The sequence below is a fragment of the Panthera pardus genome, unplaced genomic scaffold (genome assembly GCF_024362965.1).
Source record: "Panthera pardus isolate Hobbes unplaced genomic scaffold, ASM2436296v1 HiC_scaffold_22, whole genome shotgun sequence".
NCBI classification, from domain to species: domain Eukaryota; kingdom Metazoa; phylum Chordata; class Mammalia; order Carnivora; family Felidae; genus Panthera; species Panthera pardus.
Genome location: NW_026526788.1, coordinates 69,675,698 through 69,699,764, shown reverse-complemented (window position 1 = coordinate 69,699,764; position 24,067 = coordinate 69,675,698). Strand labels below are relative to the sequence as shown.

The 24,067-nt window shown below is 47.1% G+C and overlaps 1 long non-coding RNA gene across 1 annotated transcript in view; it reads right to left on the bottom strand.

Annotated features, from left to right (window-relative positions):
- Window positions 1-6,381: 6,381 nt before the first annotated feature.
- The window catches only part of LOC109272919 (uncharacterized), a 75,343-nt gene continuing 57,657 nt past the window's right edge, over window positions 6,382-24,067 (bottom strand). The window contains exon 3 of the long non-coding RNA XR_008424927.1: window positions 6,382-7,271. This is a non-coding gene — a long non-coding RNA (uncharacterized LOC109272919). The remainder of the gene's footprint in view (window positions 7,272-24,067) is intronic.

Below are 24,067 nucleotides of genomic sequence, written 5' to 3'. Positions count from 1 at the left end.
TCGGGGAAGGTTAAGCTGGTGAACCAGTGGCTCGCAGGTGGTCAGGCTAAGGACAAACCGGGCTAGAGACTCACGACAAGCTAAGTGTGGAAAGCCATTGTGTTAGTTAAGCCCAGCTCAGAAACGGAGTTGACCTCACTGGGCTTCTCACTCGATGCACACCCAAACGAGGTGACAACACACTGCAGAGGACAGGGGACTGGCCTTGTGGTTTCCCATCTGGTCTCGTTTGGCTTTGGGGGCTCGGTGCCTCTGACAGACACATGGGGAACAGCCCTGTCATCTTGAATCAGACAGCCGGCCTCTGTGCACGAATACGTGTGAGATTTCACACATGTTTGCTGGGGGACAGAGGCCACGGAGCAGGAGAGGAGGTATATTTACGTTCTCTGCGAGTGTTTAGACTTTTAGAGAAAAAAAAAATAGACATTTCACAGGGAATGTTATAAACCAAGGTCAGCTCTCCCCCTGCGTGGTATTGAAGAAACGTGAACAATCCGAAGCAGGAGAAAAACCTGCTTCTGACCTGCTGGGATTGGGACTACCCACCTGATTCATTCAGGAGATTCACTTTCCTTATTCACTCTGCCTGCTATCATCTCACGACAAGACTCAAGGGCAGGATGATATTCGTAGGTTTTAACAAGAATCTGTTTGGGGTGATTTGGAGTCTAAACCCCACATGCAAAGGACCAAAAAGTGACTGACTTTGAAAACCAGAGGTGAGTGTTAAAAAATATGGGCAATTTTACTTTCTTGTGTTATTTGACTTTTCACAATAAGCATGAATAACTTAGCAAAGGCAAATAACATAATGGTTAAAAAAGGAGCCATCATAAGGACGGCCATGGGCACAGAGCCACACTGCTAACGCAGCTCGAGATGGGGCATGCGGATGAGAGCCGGCGTAGGTAGCTTGGTGGGAAGAACCGCCACCATCCCCCACCCACCCCCAACTCTGATGGGAATGACTCCTCTCATTTAGCATGATTCTTCTCAGACGACCCAGCCAAGCATGGCCATCTTTATGATGCTGTGAAATTAGCTAAGTAAGAGGCACTTGTGAAAATGCCAGAACGCGCTAGAGTTGACCAGACAGTTCCATGTACAGTTCCATTTAGTCACCACAACAACCCTGTGGGATGACAATTATTATCCCCCTTTATAAGGGTTGAAACTGAGAAATTCAAGTGTTTCCTGTTCCCAAAGCTGAGAGGGGAGGAGCCGGGACTCCTGAGTCCACATCTCCCCTTCTTAGACTTGGCCAGAGGCCAGAAGAACCGAGTGATGAGGCTGGCAGGTGCGGGTGCCAGCTGTCTGGGTCCAAGTCCCAGCTCCCACACTCACTTGCTTTGCTGACTTGGGAGCGAGATATTTCACTTCTCCGACTCTCAGTTTTCTCATCTGTAAAATGGAGGTGATAACAGTAGGACCCACTTTGCAAGGTTGTCATGGAGACTGAATGGACAACACATGTAAAGCACTTAGCTCCGTGCGGGTCATGCAACATATACCAGCTACCTGAACTTGGGAATCGGTGAGAATCAACGCCTTCACATTATGTTTTCCATTCTATTGGCATTTCCTGGTATGCCTTGTCTTCCAACCATCTTCATGACCCAACAGTCACCACACCAATGGAAAGTTCTCTCCAGACTAAAACCCATTTCCCAGGGCTTAGAAGTTGTGGCCAGACCTGTTTTATTGCGACAAAGTAAAAAAATCTCTTCTAATGCATCTTCTGGGTTTCTTGGGAAGTAAACAATGGCCTATGAACTCCTTCAGACCTGCCCAAGGTTCCCACTGAAGTAAATGAAGGAGTCGGCCTCTTCCTTGGGGCAATGTAGATATATGTTTTTGGGTGGAATAAAACATTACTTAAAAGAATTTAATCCCTGGGGGAAAGGTATACAAAAACTCTACCAGGGGACACTCTCCGTGACCAGGGTTTATGCCTACAGGGTGGGAGTAAGGCTGGTAACCTGTAGTGCTTGGGCATTTCAGCAATGTTTGAACTTCTTACCACAGATATGTAATCAGAAATTACAAGATGGCGCCCTACCAAGGCTGGCGAGGGGGTGCACCTTGTAGAAACTCCCCCCGGGCCCATCTCAATAGGGAAACTCTGGCTTTTTCCTTAAAATCCAGCTACATGACCACTTCTGCTAGAAAACACTTCCAGTGGAATCCATCGTCTCTTTGTTGACTCAACCGCGTCTGCACGTACCCGTGTTGCAGGACTTCCTTAATTCAGTCTTCCATTTGTTCATCCACTCGGCACATGCACTATGGACAAGGCCCTGAGGGAGGCTCTGGGAGGCAAAGGCCAACCAGACAGGGGAGGTACCTGTTTACACGGAGCACGTTCTGGAAGGGGTGAGGGACAGGAACCCCCCCCAGCCCTGGACTCGTTAGCTGTCTGCAGGGCTCTGATGGAGACAGGACACTCTCGAGAGACCTGATGTAGGCCCAGAGGCCCGGGAGGCTTTCTCTGTGCTAGTGACCTTTCAGCTGGAAGCTGAGAGATAGGAAGAAGCATTAACTAGGTGAAGGAGTTGAGGAAGACCAGTGGGCTTTGGGCTGAGTGCCCGGAAGGGCATTGATATGAGAAGGAACAGAGCTCACCAGGGAGATGAGAGTAGATCCAAGCTCGCTCATGCCTCAGAGACCGGAGGAAGGATGGAGACGAGATCAAAGAAGCAGGCAGGGGCCGGATCACAGGATGCTTTGCAGAATATGGGATTTTCAACTGTACCCTAAAAATAGCCAAAAAGCCACTGAGAGATTTATCCCAGGGACCCCATTGGTTTTCTTGTCTGTCTTCGCCCAATTCCACTTTGACACCCCAGCTCCCTGCTCAGTGCCCAGCACTTAAGGGGAGCCTGATAATTACCGGTTGGATGGCTGAACCCAGACACCCTAAGGAGCAGCAATCTTCAGGCGAAGAACATGACCGCACATCCTACCTCTCTCCTGCTCTCTTGGTCTCCCCCGGTCGGGGCCAGCAGGTTGCTAAGTGTGAAATCCATACAAAGAAGGAGCCATTAGCAATGAGATGCAGAGCGAAGCCACTTCTCCCACCTCCCAGCCCATCCAAAATGTTCACAACTGGCATCGGGTATCATCATCCTGACCAACGAGACCAACAAACCCGAACTGGAGAATCGGGAGGGGCAAAGCATTTCTCGAAGGCCGTACTGCAAAGCCGTCGTTGCTCTGAGAGTCACGTCGCGGCCAGTTGGCAAGGACCAACTACTCCATCCTCTGGCCTAAAATACGTATTTAGAGGCTTAATTATGTGAATTTGCTTTCCTTTGGCTCAAAGAGAGTAGGCGTGGGGACATTTTTTAATGTGGCACTAAAATGAAAGTATACTGAAACCATCCTGACCTCAAACTGGATGTTAAAGCAGTTGGATTCCTCAGCGGCAACTGAACACTTTTTATAGAACGGGAAGTCAATTGAGAAATCATAAAAAATTGGAGTTGGACAGGACCTCTGCGCTCACGGGGGCCAGGTCCCAGGAGCTGCTGCAGAATTGTTCCCTGCGGTGAAGGGTCTAATGTTTTGTCCACTCAAGTTTTAAATATCTCTCCAATAGCTCGCCCCCGGGGGACGCCTCTCCACAGGGCAATAGATCTTGCTGTCAGGACTTTTTTCCTGCTATTCAACCTCACTTTTCCTTTCCTCCACTTCATCCCATTTGTCTTTGGCAATGATTTAGACGAGAAGTGTGCTGACGGTTTGAAAACAAAAAGCCCTGTCTTTGCCTTCAGTTGCATTTTTTCCAGACCCCTCTCCCTATGGAAACTTCGAGATCTGGGAGGAGGGAGGAAAGCAAACAAGCTGAGATTCGTTCTGGAAGAAGCCATTTCAAAGGGCCAAACCCAAAGCGGACAGGCCTCCAGGCGGACGTGAAGAGAGAGGCACGAATGCCTCGGGAGGGCACAGGTCACCCAGGGCCTGACCCTCAAAGGCAGAGGGGACAGTCACCGAGTTTTCTGGACAGCCCAGAGTTGAACAGCCTCTCGGCGTCAAGGCTGGGACAGAAGGTGGCAGCAGAGTATCAGGCTCTGTGGGGCTGAGTGGTCCCGGCGACTGCCGTGAAGTCCCAACTACTCCGCATCCAAACTCTGGAGAGCGTGTTTCACGGGGCCAGCACGGCCACGCGTCCGGAGGCCGGGAGTGAGCTTCGAATCAGGGCTCTGGCCGGTCTTCTAAGACAAATCCCAAACAGTCAGGAGTCTGCGAGGACAGTCCGTTTTCTTCCGAAGAACGTCCTGCAACCAGAGCTGACTCCAAAGAGTCACTTCTGCCCTAAACAGGCATGTTGATCCAGGCCGCTCTAAACGCAACAATTTACTGCCTGGTCTGTGCATATGTTGGTGTGTTGGCTAAAGAAATTTGGGGTTAATGCATTTTTTGTTCTTTATTCTTCCTGGCCCTGAGCTGTTTCTTTTCTGCATTTGTCTCTGGTTTTCCGGTTTCCCTTCACTCAGTGTCTTACTGACTTGGTCATGTTTGCATGCGGTCCTTTGGAAGCAGAGATCTAGAGAGTGAGCCTTTCTGACTTCAGGCTGGACTCCTGCTGGGGAACCAATTAAATGTACTACCCACCAGGGAGAGTGTGATATTTTTTATTACTTTCTAATTTCGGGCCCTGAAATGGCTTCAGTGATCAGAACATTCTTCTGCTTAAGAACCTAAAGAAGCCAGTGGAATGATGCTTTTGATTTGTATTTTATTTATAACAGTCCATACTGGCCATGAGTACTCCAAGGGTTTCCATGGGGCCTCAGATCCTTGAAGTGGGGAAAAGGCAGGACAGAGCAAACAGCAACAAAAATGTCCCCCTCCCTCGCCTTATCGTACTGGAAACTGCCAGCTACTTTGGAAAGTCTTTCTTTGAGAAGTCAGTGAACTGAGAAAAAAAGGATAGAATTAGAACAAAACCATTTCACTGGATTCCAAATCTATTTAAACTACAATAGTGAAGCAAAGCCATGCCTCTCTCTCATTACCGATGGCCTGATCGCAGGGCCTCCTAAATGCTCGTTAAGGCAAAAAGGAAGAGTTGTGTTTTATTTCGAAAAACATTCGCAGGAACCCCCACCCAAGGTTCTCTTACTGTTTGTTTTGTGCCTCTTTCTTTTCTTTAAAGAGTTAACATGAAACAGAAAGGCTTGAAAAAGGTGGGGATAGGGGTCTAAATACGTTCTAATGAGGAAGAAGGAAATAAAAGTCCAATTCTCCCTGAAAGTCTGAATTTCTATTTATTTATCTTTGCAACAAGGAAGGATGCCTTAAAATCCAGAATTGCTCTTGGATAAAACCAAATACTAACAACCCAGCAAAACAGCTGAAAGCCCAAATTATGAGCTCTTCCAAATCCTTTCCACTTGCCACGGGGGTCTTGGGTGAGATTTTTTTTTTTCTTTTTCCTTGTTCTTTCCTTTTTTCTTTTTTCCCTGCTTGCTTGCTTAGCCAGGAGGTAATTCTGAATGTTTATCTGAAGTATCTCCCTGATATTCTGAGGGGACTTCTCTCAAGCAAAACCTGCCCTGAATGGTCTTGTTTTATTCCCATTAAATAATGCTCAGTGTTGAGTCTTTCACTAGTGAATGGTTTCTTTGGGTGAGACTGACGACAGAAACTGACATATATAACCGTGCCCAGCGTCCACGTCTGCAAAATGTGATTCAAAAATTAACATTTATAATTTTATAATCAGCTGGCTACCATGCTCGCCATTATATGATGCTCTGTTAAAATTATCTTTCCTACTTTTAAATAGAAGTCCCACAAGAGCAGAAATGTTTATCTTTATTGTTTATAGTCCTGTTAAGTACCACTTTATCACAGGATTTAAAATTCAACAATGTAATTTAGCAGACAGTATTTATTTATTTAAAGAAAGAGTATGTTTCTTCAGTTTGTCTAAATTTAAAATCACAAACCAAACCACCTCTCTTCCTTTCTTTCTCCCTTACATACATTCATTTTAAAACACAGCAACTTATATGTTGTTGGGTTTTAAAAGTCCAAAAAATCAATTCCCTTTCAGGAATAAATATTTATAGATTATTTAGGATGACCAACTTCCTTGACATGCCTTTAGGAAAAATACTCTGTATAACTTTGACTAAAAAGGCAATGTTCCAGGGGCACCTGGGTGGCTCAGTTGGTTAAGCGTCCGACTTCAGCTCAGGTCATGATCTCACGGTTCACGCGTTCGAGTCCCGCATCAGGCTCTGTGCTGACAGCTCAGATCCTGGAGCCTGCTTTGGTTTCTGTGTCTCCCTCGATCTCTGCCCCATTCGCTGTTTGAGCTCTGTCTCTGTCTCTCTCTCTCAAAAATAAATAGACATTAAAAAAAAAAAAAAAAAGGCAATGTTCCAGATCAAAATAGAGTGAAGGTCTATACTGGCAAAGGGAATCGAACCAATTACACAACAAATAGATGCATGAATCGAGGGATACACAGACGGACATAAAGCAGAATCAAAATACTCCAAGCATCCAGTTCACCGAGGCAGTGAATTACCCGGACAACTGTCTCTATTCTCCATGAGACTCTTGCCTGCAACTAAGTCAACACTCATCGGGTAACCTCTTGCCTCCTGCAAGAAACAACAGATTGTCAGCCTCTGGGAAGTAGCATTATTTCAATCAACCAATTTGGCATGTGGTGTTTTACAGTTTCTAAAATTAACATAGAATCCAAACAAACACACGGCTGGTGTGGAACCATATGCAAAGGACGCTGTCGCCTGTTTGCCTCGAATCTGTTCATTATCAAAATTAGCTGCCTTGTTTGTCCTACTCCCGTTTTTGAAGGCACACTATCAATTAGCCAACCTGTCATTACGTGCTGGCAATGACCAACTTTTCCAGGATTCTCGTTTTAAATACAGGATTTGACAGGAGTCCCAACACTGGGGGAAGAAGAGGCAGGGGAGGAGGCAGAAGTGTTGGCGAAGGTCAAGGAGATCCACAGGTAGGTAGGTCCAGAGTTACTCGTGGCCACTCTTGATTGCTGAAGCAAGAGCTGCGCCTGGAAACAGGGCCTGTCTGTTGCCTTGCACCGAACAAAGCTAAGATTTTCCAGGCTTCGGCAAGGAATTGTCCTCACAATATCTGCATGAATGACAAAGCTGATTACCAAGCAGGTGTCGGCCGCTCTTTCCCTCCTGTTTGCTCAGGGCGCATCGATGTTTAAGTCATCAGGCCCGTGGTGTTTGACTCCTTTTCCAACCCATCTCATTTGGAGGCTAAAAAGGAACGGGGGTTTCTTTGTTAGTCACTTTGATTTTACACCGTTTCAGCGAACAGATCCATGGAATCCCGAAGAGAATGTTGACAGAACTGACGTGGGGAAGGAAGGAAAGAGGAAGAAGGGAGAAGGCAAGACAGATGATAAAAACAAACAAATAAACAAACGAACAAAAAAATACACGAGCCAACGAATAGTTAACAATGCATTTTTCCCCAAAAGACTTCTGTCCACCTAAACTGAAACTGTTTCCTGGGGGTGAACTATCTTCGGGAAACACATCCCGGAAGGCCTTCGCAGGAAGCGAGTTCAATGTCCAAAGGAGCCAGAGCAGATTCTTAAAATTCCGTCTTTTGCGCCCTGATTTTCCACTTGAACACACTTATTAAAAATTTCCTCTATCACCCTTACCATACACAATTTTCCAAGGCAAAGAATGACTTTTTAGAGTCTCTGTGCGCCCATAAAATTCTGTCTCAGAGATTTTATTAATAATCATAAAAACATCAGTATCCATCAGGATCACTTGGGAAAGGGAGAGCAATTTTTCCTAAAAGCATGTTCAAATCGTCTGAGTCCCGTGTTAAAATAAAAAGGGGGTTAACTCGTGACTGATGATGGATTGACCTTCCTGCTTCCCTACTGTTCTGCGTCGGGGACACACCGGCCGGAAGCTAACGCGAGCTGCTTGGAAGCAGCTTCACGTAGGGGGGAAGGGTTCCCCACGTCACGGCTGCAGGTTGTGCATTTATCCATGACATGGGGGGTGAGGGAGGGACTAGGGGTTCAGCACTACATATTTTTTAATGGCATGAGGATATGTTTCTCAGGACTCTGGGAAGTCAGTTAAGAGCAACCAAAATAGCAAACGGTGAAATGATCCCTGCAAAGGGATATGTAGGGTGGTCTCCTTGGCTCGCCTTTCAGAGGAGGCTGGTCGTGTGATCGTGAACCTTCTTCCCCAAAGGCCCTCTCTTTTTCCTTTTCTTTTTCTTTTTTTCCACAACATACCCTAAGCCCTGCAGTCAGGCAAAATTCTGATCAGAGGAATTCAAAACTTTAAGAACCAAAAATTTGTGAGGGGTTGTGAGCGATGGGGCATATAGCTTGATGCAATGGTCCCACCAATAGGGCAGCTACTGGGAAGCCATCAAATGATCCAGTAATCCACCAACATGCAGGCAGTGTGGGGTGGCTTTGAGGGCATGAGCTCTGGAGGGGACAGCTTGAACTCTCCATCAGTTCTGTGACTGGCAGACCTCAACCTCTCTGCACCTCAGTTTCCTCGTGCACAAAAAGTAGGGTGATAATATTTACTCCAGCAGACTGTCAGGCTTTCGGGAACCCATGCGTAGAAAGCACTCGACACAGTGCCTGGTGTCTAGGAGGCCCTCAGCTTATGCTCGTGTCTTCTCTCAATCACAACCAAGAAGTGTTTGGTAATTACTTCCTGTAACAAAAAAGGTTCGCTAAACTGGCTGGACAGCAACATCGACTGAAGAGACACATATTCCCACGTACTTTCAGGGATGAGACCCAGAAGTCTCCCACAGGTGGGTCTAACTGCAGCCCGATACTCCGTCCCATCACTACCACAGATGATGAAGAAGCATTAAGGGCAGCCCCGTCTCCGAGGGGGTTATGGTCTGGTTGTGAAGGCCAATGCATCGGACGTATCAGCACAATCTCTTCATGAGTAATACGAGACAGCAGAACTGAGGAGTACCTCGTGTGGCATTATCGAGAGGCTCTGAAAGTCTTCAGAGAAAGGAAAATCCCAATAATCGGAGTACACCAGAACGACTCGTGGATATTGTGAGTTCTGTGGCGGTTGGGATTCACAAAAATTGCGAAATTCGGCACGCGTGTGCATGACTGTCCCAAACGCTTCACTTACAGTATCTCGTGAAGTCCTCACCACCCCCCTTGAGGTACCATCTTCATTTTGTAGATGGAGGAGGAAACAGAAGTCCAGAGACATTAAACCCCTTGCCCTTGGTTACCCAGTGTTTTAGACTGAATGTTTGTGTCCCCAGATCCCCAAAGTTCGTATACTGAAACCCGAGCCCCAGTGTGATGATATTTTGGAGACGGAGTCTTTGGAAGGTAATTAGGTTTAAATGAGGTCTTGAGGGAGGTGCTCATGACAGGATTAGTGCCTTCATAAAAAGAGGAAGATCTCCCTCCCTCCCTCCCCCCCACTCTACACACACACACACACACACACACACACACACACACACACGAAAGATTACGTGAGGACACAGCAAAATGGCAGCCCCCTGCAAGCCAAGCTCTCACCAGAACCTGAATCTTCATGCACCTTAACCTCAAACTCTCCGCCTCCAGAACTGTGAGAAGTATGTTTGTTGTTTAAGCCGCCCAGTCTGTGGTATTTTGTTATAGCAGCCTGAGCTGACTGAGACACCCAGCTAGTGAGTGACAGACAGCTGATTCAGCCCCTGGCTCCAGGGCTCATGTTCTTACAGATGCTATTTTAATTCAACATGCTTTGGTTTGACACTTGCTCCATTTCTAGAACCATCTGGATCTTATGGCTCAGACTTGGGAGAGAAAAGTAGGAAGGACCAAGAACCACTCCTACCTTTTGAAAACCAACCCTCCCTGAGTAAACAAGCATTCTGGATTCCCTCATTTACTCATGTACAGAGAGACCGGGGGAGGGGGGGGGGCAGATATGAGAGAAGGAAGAAAAGAGGAGAGCAGAAGAGAAGAGTTGATTTTCACAGCCCAGCTTCCAGAAGAAGAGGAAACACAGAACCTGAAGACGAGAAGGGGTGGGGCTGAGGATGCTTAGGAAGCAGACATTCCTTGTTTTGCCAATCATTGTCCTGGATTCTGGTTAAGCCAATTGTCATCAACTCAGTTTAAGCCAGGGTTCTCAGTCTTGACACCATAGACATTTGGGGACTGATAACTCTTTGCTACGGAGGTCTCCCGTGTAATGCAGATGCTTAACAACACCCCTGGCTTCTACCCACCGGATGCCAGGGGTACCCTTCTCCCAGATGTGACAACCAAAAATGTCTCCAGGGACTGCCAAATGTCCCCTGGGGGGGGGCAAAATTGCCCCTATTTGAGAACCATGGCTTAAGATAAATGAAATATGTTCTTAAAAATTATGCAATACTTTTCCCAGGAAAAGCTTCCACATTTCCCTGTGTCCCTTGAGCCACGATCACAAGGTGAGCTAAGCTAAGTATATTCATTTGACAAGCAACTACCATACAAGTCTGATTATAAGGCAACGTGTTTCCCTGACAACTGTTCCATAGAACAGAAGCTCTTGCAAAGTTCCCTCATTCTTGACACTTTCTCAATTACTTTTTTTTGAACATCAAGGAAGCATTTGGAGGAAGACATCAGCCTGAAGTGACCTCAGCTGGTGCTGGTTGGTGAGGGAGAGAAGACTGGAGGCCTACAGATGTCACCTGATAACATCAGGGGGAAAAGAGAGGTAAAAATATTTAACACAGATTTTGTTGTTATTTCTGAAGATATGACTTCATCATTAAAAATATTGAAGATATTTTAAGCAAGCCTTTTAAAATTCACTTTTAAAAAAAAAGCACATTGCCAGTGGTGACCTTGTGGAGATCATAAATATCCACCCACAAGACAAATGTAAAAACCTCTTGAGGCTTGGAATAAAATTTTCAGTTACAGCATCTTACCTGGATTCAAAGTGCTGTGTCTTGAACAATTTAGAAGTGGGGGTGATACGCAGTGTTAGATTATTCAAAAACGGCCTTAGTGATGACAAAGGCAAATGATAAAGGTGCCTGGGAAGAGTCTGAATGCAATTATTTTATGACCTGAACTTTAAAAAAAAAAAAAAAAAAAAAAGGTTGGAGAGAATGATATTTCTAAATATAACTATTACTACTTTATATAAGATGCAAGTAAATTGATCCATTCAGAATGGAAGTAAACGTTGTACTATTTCATAAAAGGGCCTATATTCAAGTAGGCTTTCTCTGTGGAAAGTGAGACATTGCCTTCCACTTGGCTTTGCCTTATTATAGTCAGGTATGTGCTCCCTCAAAGCGCCTACTGTTTTCAAGACTGTGCGTCACTGTGGGTAGTGCAAGGAGCACACATCTCTGGCCCTTGGAGGGTCTGTGATCTCTGCGGGAAGATCAGACAGAAGCAATGGAAGTGGCTTCCACATAATTCACTGTAATCTGGCTGTGAGTGGTTGGGAGGATGAACTGAGAGGAGGAGGCAGAACGACATTTGAGGCCTGCCTCCATAGGACCTTCTTGAAACTCAAATCAGATGAAGCACCCCCTGCTGGAGGAGTAAAGATCAACATCCTTAATGTGGGTTCCGGGGCCACCATAGTCTGGACGTCTCCCTCCTGCCGTTCCTCTCTCCATCTTCAACCTTCCTGTTGCCGACCCCTACCCTGGCCACGACTCAGAGGCCCTCACCCCCATCCCCAGCTTCAGCCGACCACCTGCTACCCACCCCTCCCCGGGCCGGCAACTTGCCTTCGCTCCTGCCCTTCTCTTTTGTCTTTGCGACACGTTCTCTCCTCTCCCCTTCCCTCACAAGCTTCCACCCAATCCTTAGCCTTCAGCTCGGTCTGCACATCCCCTGGGAAGCCTTCCTGGATGCCCAGTTTGGTTCAGCTTCCTTTGCTTTGCTCTCACCGAACCGTGGTCCCTCTTTTGAAAGTATGTCTCTCCATTTATGCTCACGGATCCACAGTGTCACTGTTGATTGATATATCTCTCTCCTTTTATGCTAGAAGCCCAGAGAGAGCAGAGCCTTCATTCTTTTCCACTCGTCAATGCATCCCCAGGGCTGGCCCAAAGTGGATACTCGGTAAACAGTTGTAAATGAGTAACTAACTATGTATCTGCTCCAGCCTTTAACCCTAGGCCTATTATCACTACCCATATACAATAACTAAGATCTATGGGCATTACTATAAGTCAACCATTTTATGTGTGTTATCTCATCTAATCCTCACAAAATCCTGTAATATAGGTCCTGTTGTTATTATCGGTCCTGTTTTCCATGTGAGGAAGCTGGGGCTTCAAAGAGAAGTTCAGTAATTTGGTCAAGGTTGCAGGCACAGCTACTGTGTGAAGATGGGATTTGATCCCTGGTCTGTCTGACTCCAGAGCACTACCAACATTGTATTATATCGTATTGTATTATATTGTACTGTGTTGTATTATATTACGTTATGCATCATATATCGTATCATGTTATAATCTCATCTCTGATACTTATTTGGAATCTACCCATATGATCTGCCGAGAGATCTAATGCCTTTAAGGAGCCCTCGGCCATGCCTTTCATCTTGGCCCCTGAAATTATTTTTAGCTGGTCCCCATCATGTGGTGATAGATATCCCGACTGACTGAGTCATTCTTACTATTTATAAATGTATCAGTCTATCGTGGTTATATCACTCCCTCCTTGAGACTGAATTCGAAGGTCCCTTCAGGGGGTCAGAAAATGCATCTTTTCTTACAATCTGATTCATGACGTCTGACAAATGTCGGACATACTGGGTTTTCACCTATCACTCCTTTGTTGGCTGATGGCATTATGAGGATTTCCTTAGAAGCAACAACACAGAATGGAAGCATAAACTAGATATTCTATACCTTTGATGTTATTGCCTTCCCTAGCATTTTACCAACATGTTGTCTCTAGTGGATACTGTTTATTTTAATATCCCACGCACGTCAACCCTTTAGCAGATATTTGTTGGGGGAGGGGGACCAGTTGCTGGCCAGATCCCCCACGTCCCTCCAACCCACCTTCTGGTTATGGAAAGAGACACTCATACAGATGGTCCTCATTCCTGCCCTCTGTCTCAGGTATCTGAGTGACTTCCTTAACTTTCTCAGACCACCGGGTGACTCTGTACGAAGCCTTTCTTTCATTAACACGACTAAAACCACCAAGTTACCAGAACACATTAGCCTTTCAACCCTACTCTCAGATGTCTCCCCAAGACATAAGGGACGCCCAGGAACAGGCATCTGTGGAACTACAGAGGTTTTATGTGAGATCAAAATAGCAGCGGAACTTCTTAATTGTGAAACAATGGATCAAGAGAGGAAGATTCAGATAGGAAATGGTAAATATTCAATAAAGAGCATGATTCGAGTTCTCCGGCAGGGAATACCCACAGCTATCTTTATACTAACTTAAATTAAGCAGAAGCTCTAACGACAAGGATAAAATGAAATAATGGATGCATTATTTCTAGTGGGACTTGTATTGCTATTTGGCATAATTATTTGTGATATTGCACCCATCGGATAAGAAGCTTCTTCAGAGGGGAAAAAAAAAATAAGTTTGTCTCCTTGAGAACAGAGAACAAAGGGCTTCTGTGGTCTCCAGAAGCTCACCCATCATTAGGAGGAGAAAGAATCTGTCCATTAGCAAGAAATCGTCCTAGAAGTCTTGAATATCTCCCCAGATAATCCCTCAGTGGACTTCAAATGCCTGCAAGGAGGAAGATACAGAAGCCACAGGCCTTGCAGCAGATGTAAGAAAGAAGATGTAGTTTAGAGATGATGCAAGCCAAAGAAAGGCTCTCTCCACCTTTGCTCTATGGTGACTGTGTGTGTGTGTGTGTGTGTGTGTACATGAGCACGCATGTGCACCGGAACTATAAAATACGGAAAGGCAGCGTATTCCCAAGTTTGCTACCTTGTATGCCCTCTAGTTTAAAGGACCAGGTTTGGCTGAGAGTGATAGGAAACCCAAACAAGACAGATGTTTGTCTCTCTGCCTCAAGGAAGTCCCTGAGCAGTCCTGGCTGGCACAGCTGCCTACAGTCAGCAGAGTCTCAGACTCCATCGTAACCTCCGCTCTGCCATCATGAACGTGTGGTTTGTACTGGTTCAGGATGGTTATTTCATCTCTAAACATCATGTCCAATCTGCCATGAAAGGGAGGGAGATAGCATCGTTCCTCCTGGTAAAGACCCCTCCCTGGAATTCGTACACACCACCTCTGTTTATATCCCATTGGCTGGAGCTGAGTCACATGGGCTTAGCTGGGAAGTCACAAGGGAAGCTGGGAAATAGGGTCTTTATTCTGGAAGAGCATATCCCCCAGGAAGCATCAAAGGGCTCTACTGCTGTCGAAAAAAGGGAACAGAAAGACTGGGGAGCAGCCAGCAGTCTCTGAAACATTCTCCAAGGTATCACAGCTTTGGGGATTTCTTTCCAGGCCACCCCGCTCCCTTCCACCCGCAGGAGTTGACCCATGCAGCTGTGGTCGTAGTGGGGATCCAGATTGCCTGGCGGCAGGGGATGGGACCAAGAGTTTATAGGAAACTGAAGCTGGATAAATTATATGTTCTCTCTCAGGAAATGGCAATTAGGACGCAGCAATTGTCATTAGTCTTTCAAACTGGACTCCTTGTGGTACCATCTGGTGTGGTTATCCTCTGCCAAGTTTGTCCAGAAGCAGAGAACTGGTCTGCAGAACCTCAGAGAGAAGCAGAGACAAGATACCATGCAAGCCTGGACCAGAGAAAGTTTGAAAGAGTAGTGTCCCTGATACCTGATGTCATTCTGGTTCTGGGGCTCAGCTGCCTTGCCTTCTCTGGGGTTGTATAAGAAACTCCCATGTCCTTATTGAAGCCCTCCACTTAGGGCTTGGCATAGTTTGAGCGGGTTTCTCTCCCTTGCAGCCAGAACAACCTTGACAATGACAATGTCTCTATGTGGCTGTGGGTCTGACCAGGGGACACCAGTCAGCTGAATGGTCCCCTCCCTCTGGCTTCCTGGACAGGGACAAAGCACATCCCTCTCCCTAAGAACTGTGACCTCTGGGACCAGAAACCCATTAAGTTGATTCACTTTTAGAGTCTAAACTGTTCTCCTTCCTTTGCAACACATTTTCATTAGACCTTGGACGACCTGGAGACACCACACTGTAAAAGGAAGGACTATTGTTGGAAATATCGGGTAGCAAGGCAGGGGTTGGGAAACACATTTTAGGCCTTGTGGGCCATCCGCTGGCCTTCAGATCTCCACTAGATGTAATGTTATCCATTTGGCTTAGGTAGAAGACCAGACCTGGGAACTCCCAATATTATCACAAGCCTGGTGGTAAACAAATCTCACCCTTCTGACTGTATCTCATATAAACAATTCCCATCCAAAGAGCAAGGGACAGGAACTGGAATACTAGACATTACAGCCATAACCAAGGGTTTTCTCCTTTGCGTATTTCCAATTTCTAACACTTGGAAAAGCTACCAGATGAATGCTGCTGATTAATAGCTTGTCTGTCTAAACAAGCCTCCCAAACATACCCATCTAGCTTGATCTCTCACCTCTCTGGGCCTCAGTTTCCTCTTTTGTGAAACGAACGGTTGGTATTAGAACCCTGTTCCAACTCAGAGGTTGTAGGAGTCTCCACTCACAGAGAAAGTGGGATCAGAAACCCAGTGGTTTCTGAAGATAGAAGGAGAGAGTTCAAATGTTGGCTCTGCTACTTACTAGCTATTGGCACCTGGGAAATATACCACTAACCCTAAATCTCACTTTCTAATCTGTAAATGAGGAATGGGGACAGAGCGCCTACGTGCTGGGGTCTCCTGGGGCTAAATGGTCATATTAAGCGCTTAGCACAGTGTGCTTGACGCATGGGGTATGTGCAATGGGTATGAGTCATCGCAGCCCTGATGACCTCCAGTCTCCCTGAAATGCATCCATCCTGCAGATTATCACCTCCCCCCAACCCCACGTGACACGTACATAGACTGACTTGTCATATTTGATAAATGTTGTTTTTATTAATTAACTCTGTGAGGGAAAAGCTAAAGGGAAGGGAGGCAGGGCGTAGAAGGGAGGGTGCTTGAGCTGTGAAAAATTCCTGACTTATTTTCCAAATAATCTGGCTTAGCAAAAAAAAAAAGAAGAAGAAGAAAGAAAAGAAAAGAAAAGAAAAAAAAGAAAAGAAAAGTGGGGGGAATCCCTTCCCAAGCACACATTCTGTTAATTTTCAAACCCAAATGTGCATTTCAATGGAGATTTAATCCATATGTTTCCGATTCTTTTGTGCTTAACCTATCAAAGCACTGTTTGAAAATAATTATTTGATGTCCAATAAACAGCCTTTCCTGTTGATTTTCCCATGCAACCACCTGGGTGATAGTTACCTGAAAGCCAAATGGCCCCAGATGAGACTCAAGGTACGTTCTGCACAGTGTGAGCTGCGGACGGAGCAACCGATCTTGTGACTCTCCCCTCCTGCTAGAGATGCCAGGATCGGGGGTGTTAGCCGACGGGGGTGGCTATCCATGGCGTCCCGGCCATCTCTCAATGCAGCCTGACTTAAAAGGATGAGCTTAACTCTCACTAAAAAAGGGGGTCAATCTCTCTTGTTGGAATTTGCACGAGGTGAGACAGAATGAAGGTGCCAGTGGGCTGGGGGTCCTCAAACTGCATGGTCATGTAAGCCCTGGGGTAGGGCCATTATGGGCTGTTTTAAGGTATTCCCGCAGAGGTAGACCCTTGAGTTTACTCGAGAGGCAATCCCAACAAGCACTGGTCAGGGAACGGGGAAGAGAAGGGGAGGGAGCAAGCCAGTCAAACACATTTCCAGAGGGGGCAATTGGAGTTCCATCTTGCTGGGGAACTCAGCTGTGTGCCTTGGAGTCATCTTGGCCAAGAGGAGAGGGAGCCAACTCCTGGTCATTGGTTGAGGATGGCTCCCTGCTCCCAGGGGCGTGGACTCCCTAGTACCGTTGATCTGCCCTGCAACAAAGGGTTGTAGGTGCTGGCGGTGAAGACGTGTCCTGCTGTGCCCAGAGGTGAGGGGCGCCGAGGGCATTCATGCGGGGCAGGCGGCGTCACTGCACGGGCCTCCGTGCGAGCTGAAGCAATGACAGTGAGGCAGACAGATGGGTCGGCAATAGAACAGGTGCAGCGAGAGTGAGCCAGAGCAAGAGCACTTACCTCCCCGACTTGCCTCAGTTCCTTTCCACTTGAGACGTGGCCGTTCCACCTTTCCTAGATTCCCACAAGGGCCATATCTTTTCAACGACCCGCCCCATTTCCTTGAGCTGCTTTGAGTGAGTTGTTGTTTCCTGTCCAAGAAAGAAAGGACCCTCCCGTTCTTCCAGCACTGCAACTACAGAGACATGGTGTCTTCGAGAATCTCTCTCAGCTTTCTCCTCATCTCCTTACAGCAGCCAAGGGTTATTTTGGTGGCAAGCAACAGAAACTCACACCGATGAACTTAACGACAAAAGACTGAATCTACCGGAAAGATTTGAGACACTGGGGGTGGAAAGGAAAGCCACAGCATCCGGCCAGGGACGGACAGGAACTAGGTATTAGGCCTCTGTGGAGGGAGCCCCTGGATCATCTCACGTGGGGATTGGCACCGTGCAGGAGTGCTAGCCTTTTCTTTCATCCTTGCCATCCAGACAAAATTCAGAGGTGATGGGGCCAGCTTAGCCAAACTTAGGTCATACAACCTCTACTTGGCTGTATTGGGCAATGAGAGAAAATGCCTACAGAGGACTCTGCGGAGTGAGAATTCTTAGAAGACAATGTTGTTGTGAAGGAGGAATGAGTGCAGGCTAGGGGGGAGCATGCACACACACACACACACACACACACACACACACACACACACACACTATACCTATGGATTCAGGAAGACTACTTACTATTCAATGAGGGGACAGGAGATTATAATGCAAGGTAGGGAGTGCTACAGTAGAGGTCTCTACATTCAAGGAACGCTGGGAGGCCAAAGGAAGGAGTAGCTGGGGCCAGAGGAAAGGCAGAAAGGTTTTGCTGAGACCCGACTTCAATATTCAATGGGTGACTGTTATATGAGGCGTTGTGTCCACTGTGACATTTAAGCAGAGTCTGGAAAGAGAAGCAAGAGTTCTACAGTGGAACCGAAGTGTGGAAGGAAGCGTTGCAGGTAGGAAGAATGGGTGTAAAAACGTGGAGGTGTGAGACAGCAAAAGCAGGGAGCCAGGCTGTGGGAGAGGCTGGTGGAAACAGTGGGGGAAGCAGACAGATCTTAGGGATCTCAGGCCAGGACATCACAACAAGCTTTCCGTGCCAAATTTACGAAACTGGATCTATCCAAAGGCAGTTGGTCAGACAAAAATGATCTGTGATGCATCATAAGACCGAACTCTATTGTGGTAAAGCATATTGTGGGAGGGGCAGTACAACTGTGGCCAGAAGGTCAGTTAGATGCCTCATGCGCTGCCTCAGGGCTTAGAGAGGGAGAGGTGACAATTATGAGAGACATTTGGAGGGTAGAATTGCAGAACCTGGTCGTCAGCTTCTAGGGGTGGGCAGACAAAAGAGTATAAACAGAGAAAGCTCATACAGTGACCATATTCAGCAGTAATTACAAGGCTTTTCCTCTCCTCCCATCATGGAAATGGGAAGGTCTAGTCCATTCTTTCTTCCAGAGATGCAGTGGTCATCCATAGAACCCCAACCTGGTTTTCAGACCTCAGCTAGGGAGTAAAGTAAGCCAGGAGGGCGTCAGGGAGAGGAAGGAGGGGAGCAGGGTCCAGATGGGCTGACAGTCCAGATGGGCTGACTGTGGAAGTGTTTATCTCCTCCGTGCCTGCTTTCCGAACTCCCTGACTTTCCGTTCAGGACCTTTCAAAGACTGATGCCAACCTGATGTGTCAGCCTTACCTCCTACCCCTGTCCTATACATGCACTGTACTGAAAACTAGATTCATTGCTTTCCACCTCCACACCTTTGTTCAGGCCATCCAGAAAGCCTTCCATGGCTTCCAAGTTCCAACACCACCTGCCTCTCCCATGAAGCCAGGCAGATAGCCCCCAGGAAACAAAAGGCCTCTCGGAAACACGATCTTGGCTCTTTTTCTGAGCAGCCTGGGAGCGAGGGTGAAACAGGAAGAGGTCTCTGCTTCCCGGGCCATCTCCCACTTGCAGAGGCCTAGGAAGCAGGAAGCTGGAGACACAGTAGGAGACACATGCTGGGAAAGCCTCCATTCAAAGTGCCAGGAGAGAAAATCTGATCGCCCTCTACCTGGCCCTGCTTGGACAAAGAGGCATCTAGAGGGAGGAGCCCATGCCCTCAGCTTCCACATGACAAGTGGGCACCTGGACTTTCACCTTTGCCTAGATTTCACATAATGGCAGATGGAGAAAGGGGGTAATTCCCCATAAGAAACTCAAGGTGCTGTAGGCAACCAGAAAGCAAATGTCTCCTGTAGTGGGGAACGAGCCAGAGGTTAGGTCTGACCAGAGGGCTTCAGGGGGCCAGTGAAACCACTTCCTGGCCACATCTCACTAAGAAGCCAGGCACGATGGCTGATTGCAGGAGGCTCTGAGGCCCCCTTCAGGGCTGGAGTGGAGCTGGGAAGCAGGTTTTTCTTGTAAGTTTCCAGTCTTGCTGCGGGCAATAGATGTGAATGGCTTATACTGATTGGGATCTTTCCTTGGGAGATCACACAGATGGCTTTTTCTTTCTCAGTATAGGATATTCAGAGTAAGAGGGAAGCAGAATTGAATGCAGAAGCAAAGGTCGCAGAGTGCAGACTCCTAGTCTTGTCTTTCACCCTCCGGTTCTGTGGCTTAAGGCAAATCTCTCAGTTTCCTCCAGTGTAAAATAGGCAATGCCAAATCCCTCACCTGATTCATCAGTTGGCAAGGAGAGAAACAAGTCACAGCTGTAAATGTGGCTGAAAACACAGCATGGCAATCGATCTGGCTATCACTATCAGAGGCACCCCATGAACAACGATCCAAATTTGTGTGTGGTCGTAGCCAACCTCTCCCTGCAATTCGCTTGCAAAAATGATGCGTGTATATGCATGCCTATATACTCGCACATACAGACACACATGCATATGTCATGGAGACTTTTGCACAACCCCTGACATTCTTGGGTTTCATCTGAAAAGAATCCAGCCCTCTAAATATCTCCCTGGTGACATGATCCGTTCAGGAGTAGGGCTGAGAGTTTTATCACTCTTCCTGTAGCAACGTAAGTTTCTCTGGGCCTCTCCCAAGTCAAGTAAAACAGTCAGAGTTAAACGCTGGCTCAGCATTTCAGTTTTTGCGAGGACATGTGCCAGCGTGATATGGATCAAGAACCCAGGGGAGTTTTCAAACCAATAATGCAAATGAAAATAAAATAAGTTTGGGCAAGCAGCCTGCAATGTTCATACTACATTCAGGGTTATGAGCTACCTTTCCCTGAAAATTATTGCCCCTAGAGGTACTTGCTGGAAAACCAAAAATTGCTCCCTTAACTTGGAGGTTTTAATCCTTGAGCTTGAAATCTACCAGATGCCAACATATTCAGTGGGTTTCTTCCAACCTTTATTTGGATGTTAATTGCAACCCTCCTTGTTTTTATCACACATTCCCTTCCATATTTCCACGACTCCACTACTCTGCTTCCCTGGCATAGATTCGAACGTCCTGGGTAGAAACAGTTGTTCTCTGTCAGTCGTTGCTAAACATGTTGGAACTCCTTCCAGATTGTAAAATCTCATCTTGCTCCCAACTCTGGCCCACCCTTCTGGTTGCAGCAGTTATAAAGCAGGTTTTGTGAAGGCCAGTGGGCAAAGATGAGTAATTAGGCCCTAAATCTATTGAATTTAAAAGTTCTCTTGGCCTGAAAAGTGAAAAATAATTAATTTTGTGTTGTAAAAGAGGAGGGGATGCCATGTGTCGCCATGAGGCCCCCCCAGCGGGCTCATCCCCTTTAGATGGAGATCACTGTCTGATTATTATTCCCTTATAAGTGGGGTGGGGGTGGGGGTATACACCCTGGGGCTCAGGGAACCGGTCAGGTAGGGTCTAGACAAAGAAAGAGATTGGGGTGCTTGGCATGGTCCAAGGGGGTACAGGGCAGAAAAATGGACTCCAGTGGAGATGGGAGGAGAGGGTCCACTTCTCCTCTGCTGGGGGAGCACACGGGTGACTTTACAAGGAGCCTGCATGAAGGAGGTTAGAGTACCTGATTGCCTTCCCCCAGATGAATTTCTTTTTCTTGGTTCTACCTGAGAGCCCAGGATGCTATCAGGAAGAACCACAGTCTGAAGGGAGGAGCTTCGGAAGCTGTTCGGCAGATTGGAGGAAAACCAACGTACTGATTGGACCAAACTGGCCTGTCAACAGGAGTTGAGTTCTCAGGGGAGCCTAGGGGCTACGCGTCCTCAGAGTCCAGGGGTGGCACACCGGTCTCCCACCGAGGCAAGAAAATTGTGCCAACCCCATGCGAGTTCCCTGAAATGAGCCACAGGCATTGTGCCCCATGCGACACCGCTGTGGTATAGAGTTGGGGATAGCTGCCTTTTCTGGCGTCACTGGTACCCGCATCTCCTACCTACTACATCAGCTCTGGCACGTTCCTCCATCCTCCACTTTACAATGGGGTTGATGATGGCACCTACTGCAACGGATGGTTTAAGGACCAAATGATATATGTGAAATGCTTAGGACAACACCTGATCTCACAGCTCCAAGGTGCAAAACTTGATTCCTGAGAGAAAGCCGAAACAGAGGATGGACAGGGGTCCCGTCCTCTGATGAGACCCACCAGCACCACATCCTGTTTATCTGTTGTTCCCTCCTGTCCCCTACTTACCTTCGTTCTTGTTCTAGACCTCTTACTAGTTGTACGAGAAGAGTTGTTGTGTCGGCTTTTCCTGCGAGGTGACTCGTCCAAAAAGCGTAAGGGGAAGATGATGTATGACAACAGCTCATGGATATATTAAGCATAAACAAAGCAATTTCCTTATGGAATCCACACCGTTTAACGTGAGCTAACATGTGTCCAGCACTTTCCAGATATCACTTCGTTTTATCCTTTAAAAACTTTGCAGGGTAAATATTATTCCTGCTTGTCACAGAGAGAATCCCTTGAGCGTGGACTGGATTTACTGACTTATCTCTAGCAAATGGAGTATAGCGGGAATGATGAGAAGCCCCTGCCAACATTAGGTTATAAAAAGGCTCTTGCATATGCCCTCTCCCACGTCCACACTGCTAGCTCTAAGAGGAGTCAGCCGCCAGACTGGAAAGTGTCCTGCGGAAAGATCTGCATGGTAAAAAACTGAGAGGGGCTTCTGCAGTCCGCAGGGAATCCAGACTCTCAGCCCAACAGCCCATGAGAAACCGAACACAGTCAAGTCCACACAAATGAGGTTAGAAGTGGATCCTCCCCTGATCCTCAGGCCTTCGGGGGAGAGTGCAGTCCTGGGTGACAGCTTGGCTTCCAACTTCGTGACAGATCATAATTCAGGGGCTTCTAGCTCAGCTGCACTGAGATTCCTGACCCACAGAAATTGTAAGGTGATAAATGTTTGCTGTTTAAGGCTGCTGGGTTTTGAGGTTGTTTGTTGTGCAGTGTTAGAGAATTGAAACAGCCATTAAAAAAATTTTTTTTAATGTTTATTTATTTTTGACAGAGAGAGAGACAGAACATGAGCAGGGGAGGGGCACAGAGAGGGAGACACAGAATCCGAAGCAGGCTCCAGGCTCTGAGCTGTCAGCACAGAGCTCAATGTGGGGCTCGAACTCACGAACCACGAGATCATGACCTGAGCCGAAGTCGGACGCTCAACCGACTGAGCCACCCAGGCGCCCCACGAGGATTTCTAAAGTTCAAAACTCTAATTAGAGTCCTTTCTTATGACAGGCATAATTTCATTGCGTTCTGGGCCTCACCCTCACCCTCACCGCTGGTTCAGGAGAATAACGAAAGTGCTACGGAGTCTGGCTTAACCTTGAGGGGTATACACCTGTCACGGGTCAACGTCCCTTCAGAACACCAGCTGGCCAGCTGGTATGTCCCCACTTGTATGCTCTCTGGCCGCACAGATACAACTGCTAAGAGCACTGATGAGTATTACCGCCTGAAATTAACCATGGCTCTTGGGTAAAACTGGGAAGACAGATTGTGGCCGCGTTCGCCATCATGCCCCTCAGCGGCACTGAGGTCCCGCTGGCACCTGCTGCTGATGCAAGCATTTGGCCCTGCTGAAAATTTCAGTTCCCTGAGATTCTCTCAGGCCGGGCCATACGATACTGTTTTCTGGGCCCGCCAGACTCTTCTACCGAGTCACGTTTCTTCATGCTCTTTATCTTTCACCTTTAGATGCCACTGCCTCTGGGACATGCTTCCTGACCACTGAGCCCAGGTCTGAATTGGGTGCTCATCCAAGATTCTCCCAACGGCGCCCTGACCTTCCGCAACCACAACACTTCTCACGTGGCATGATATTGTCCGGTTATGAACTTCTTTCCCTCGCTAGACATACACTGCAAGATAAGCCATCTGGTCTCTTTGGCCACTGTTGCATCTTCAGCGCTTAGCACCGTGTCTAGCACCTCATAATTGAATAATAAATATCTGTTAAGTGAATGAACGCTTTGGACTCTTCAAGGCAAAAATCTGCGTCCAGAATTTACCGAGCGTCTGACTCTCAAAACCTCAGAAAACGGCAACCTGGATGAAGAATGTAGGCACTAAAAGGAAGGTGGAATGCCAAAGAACATACATATTCCAAGGAAAGTGGAAGAATGAGACAGCTGTCCAGATAATGGAAGCCATCAGACGCACTTGGGCTACAAGTCTCTGATTAATTTGGCCAAGAGTGTTCATTTGGTCTAAATTATCTGGAAGATTCTTCCTTTTGCTTTGGTCCAGAAACTCTTTTCTCTCCTTTACACCTGGATAGTTGGCAAAGCTTGTCACTACCCCCCAGAGACTGTGGATGGCTTCCAAAGCACTGACCTACCTACCTCTTACCCGGTT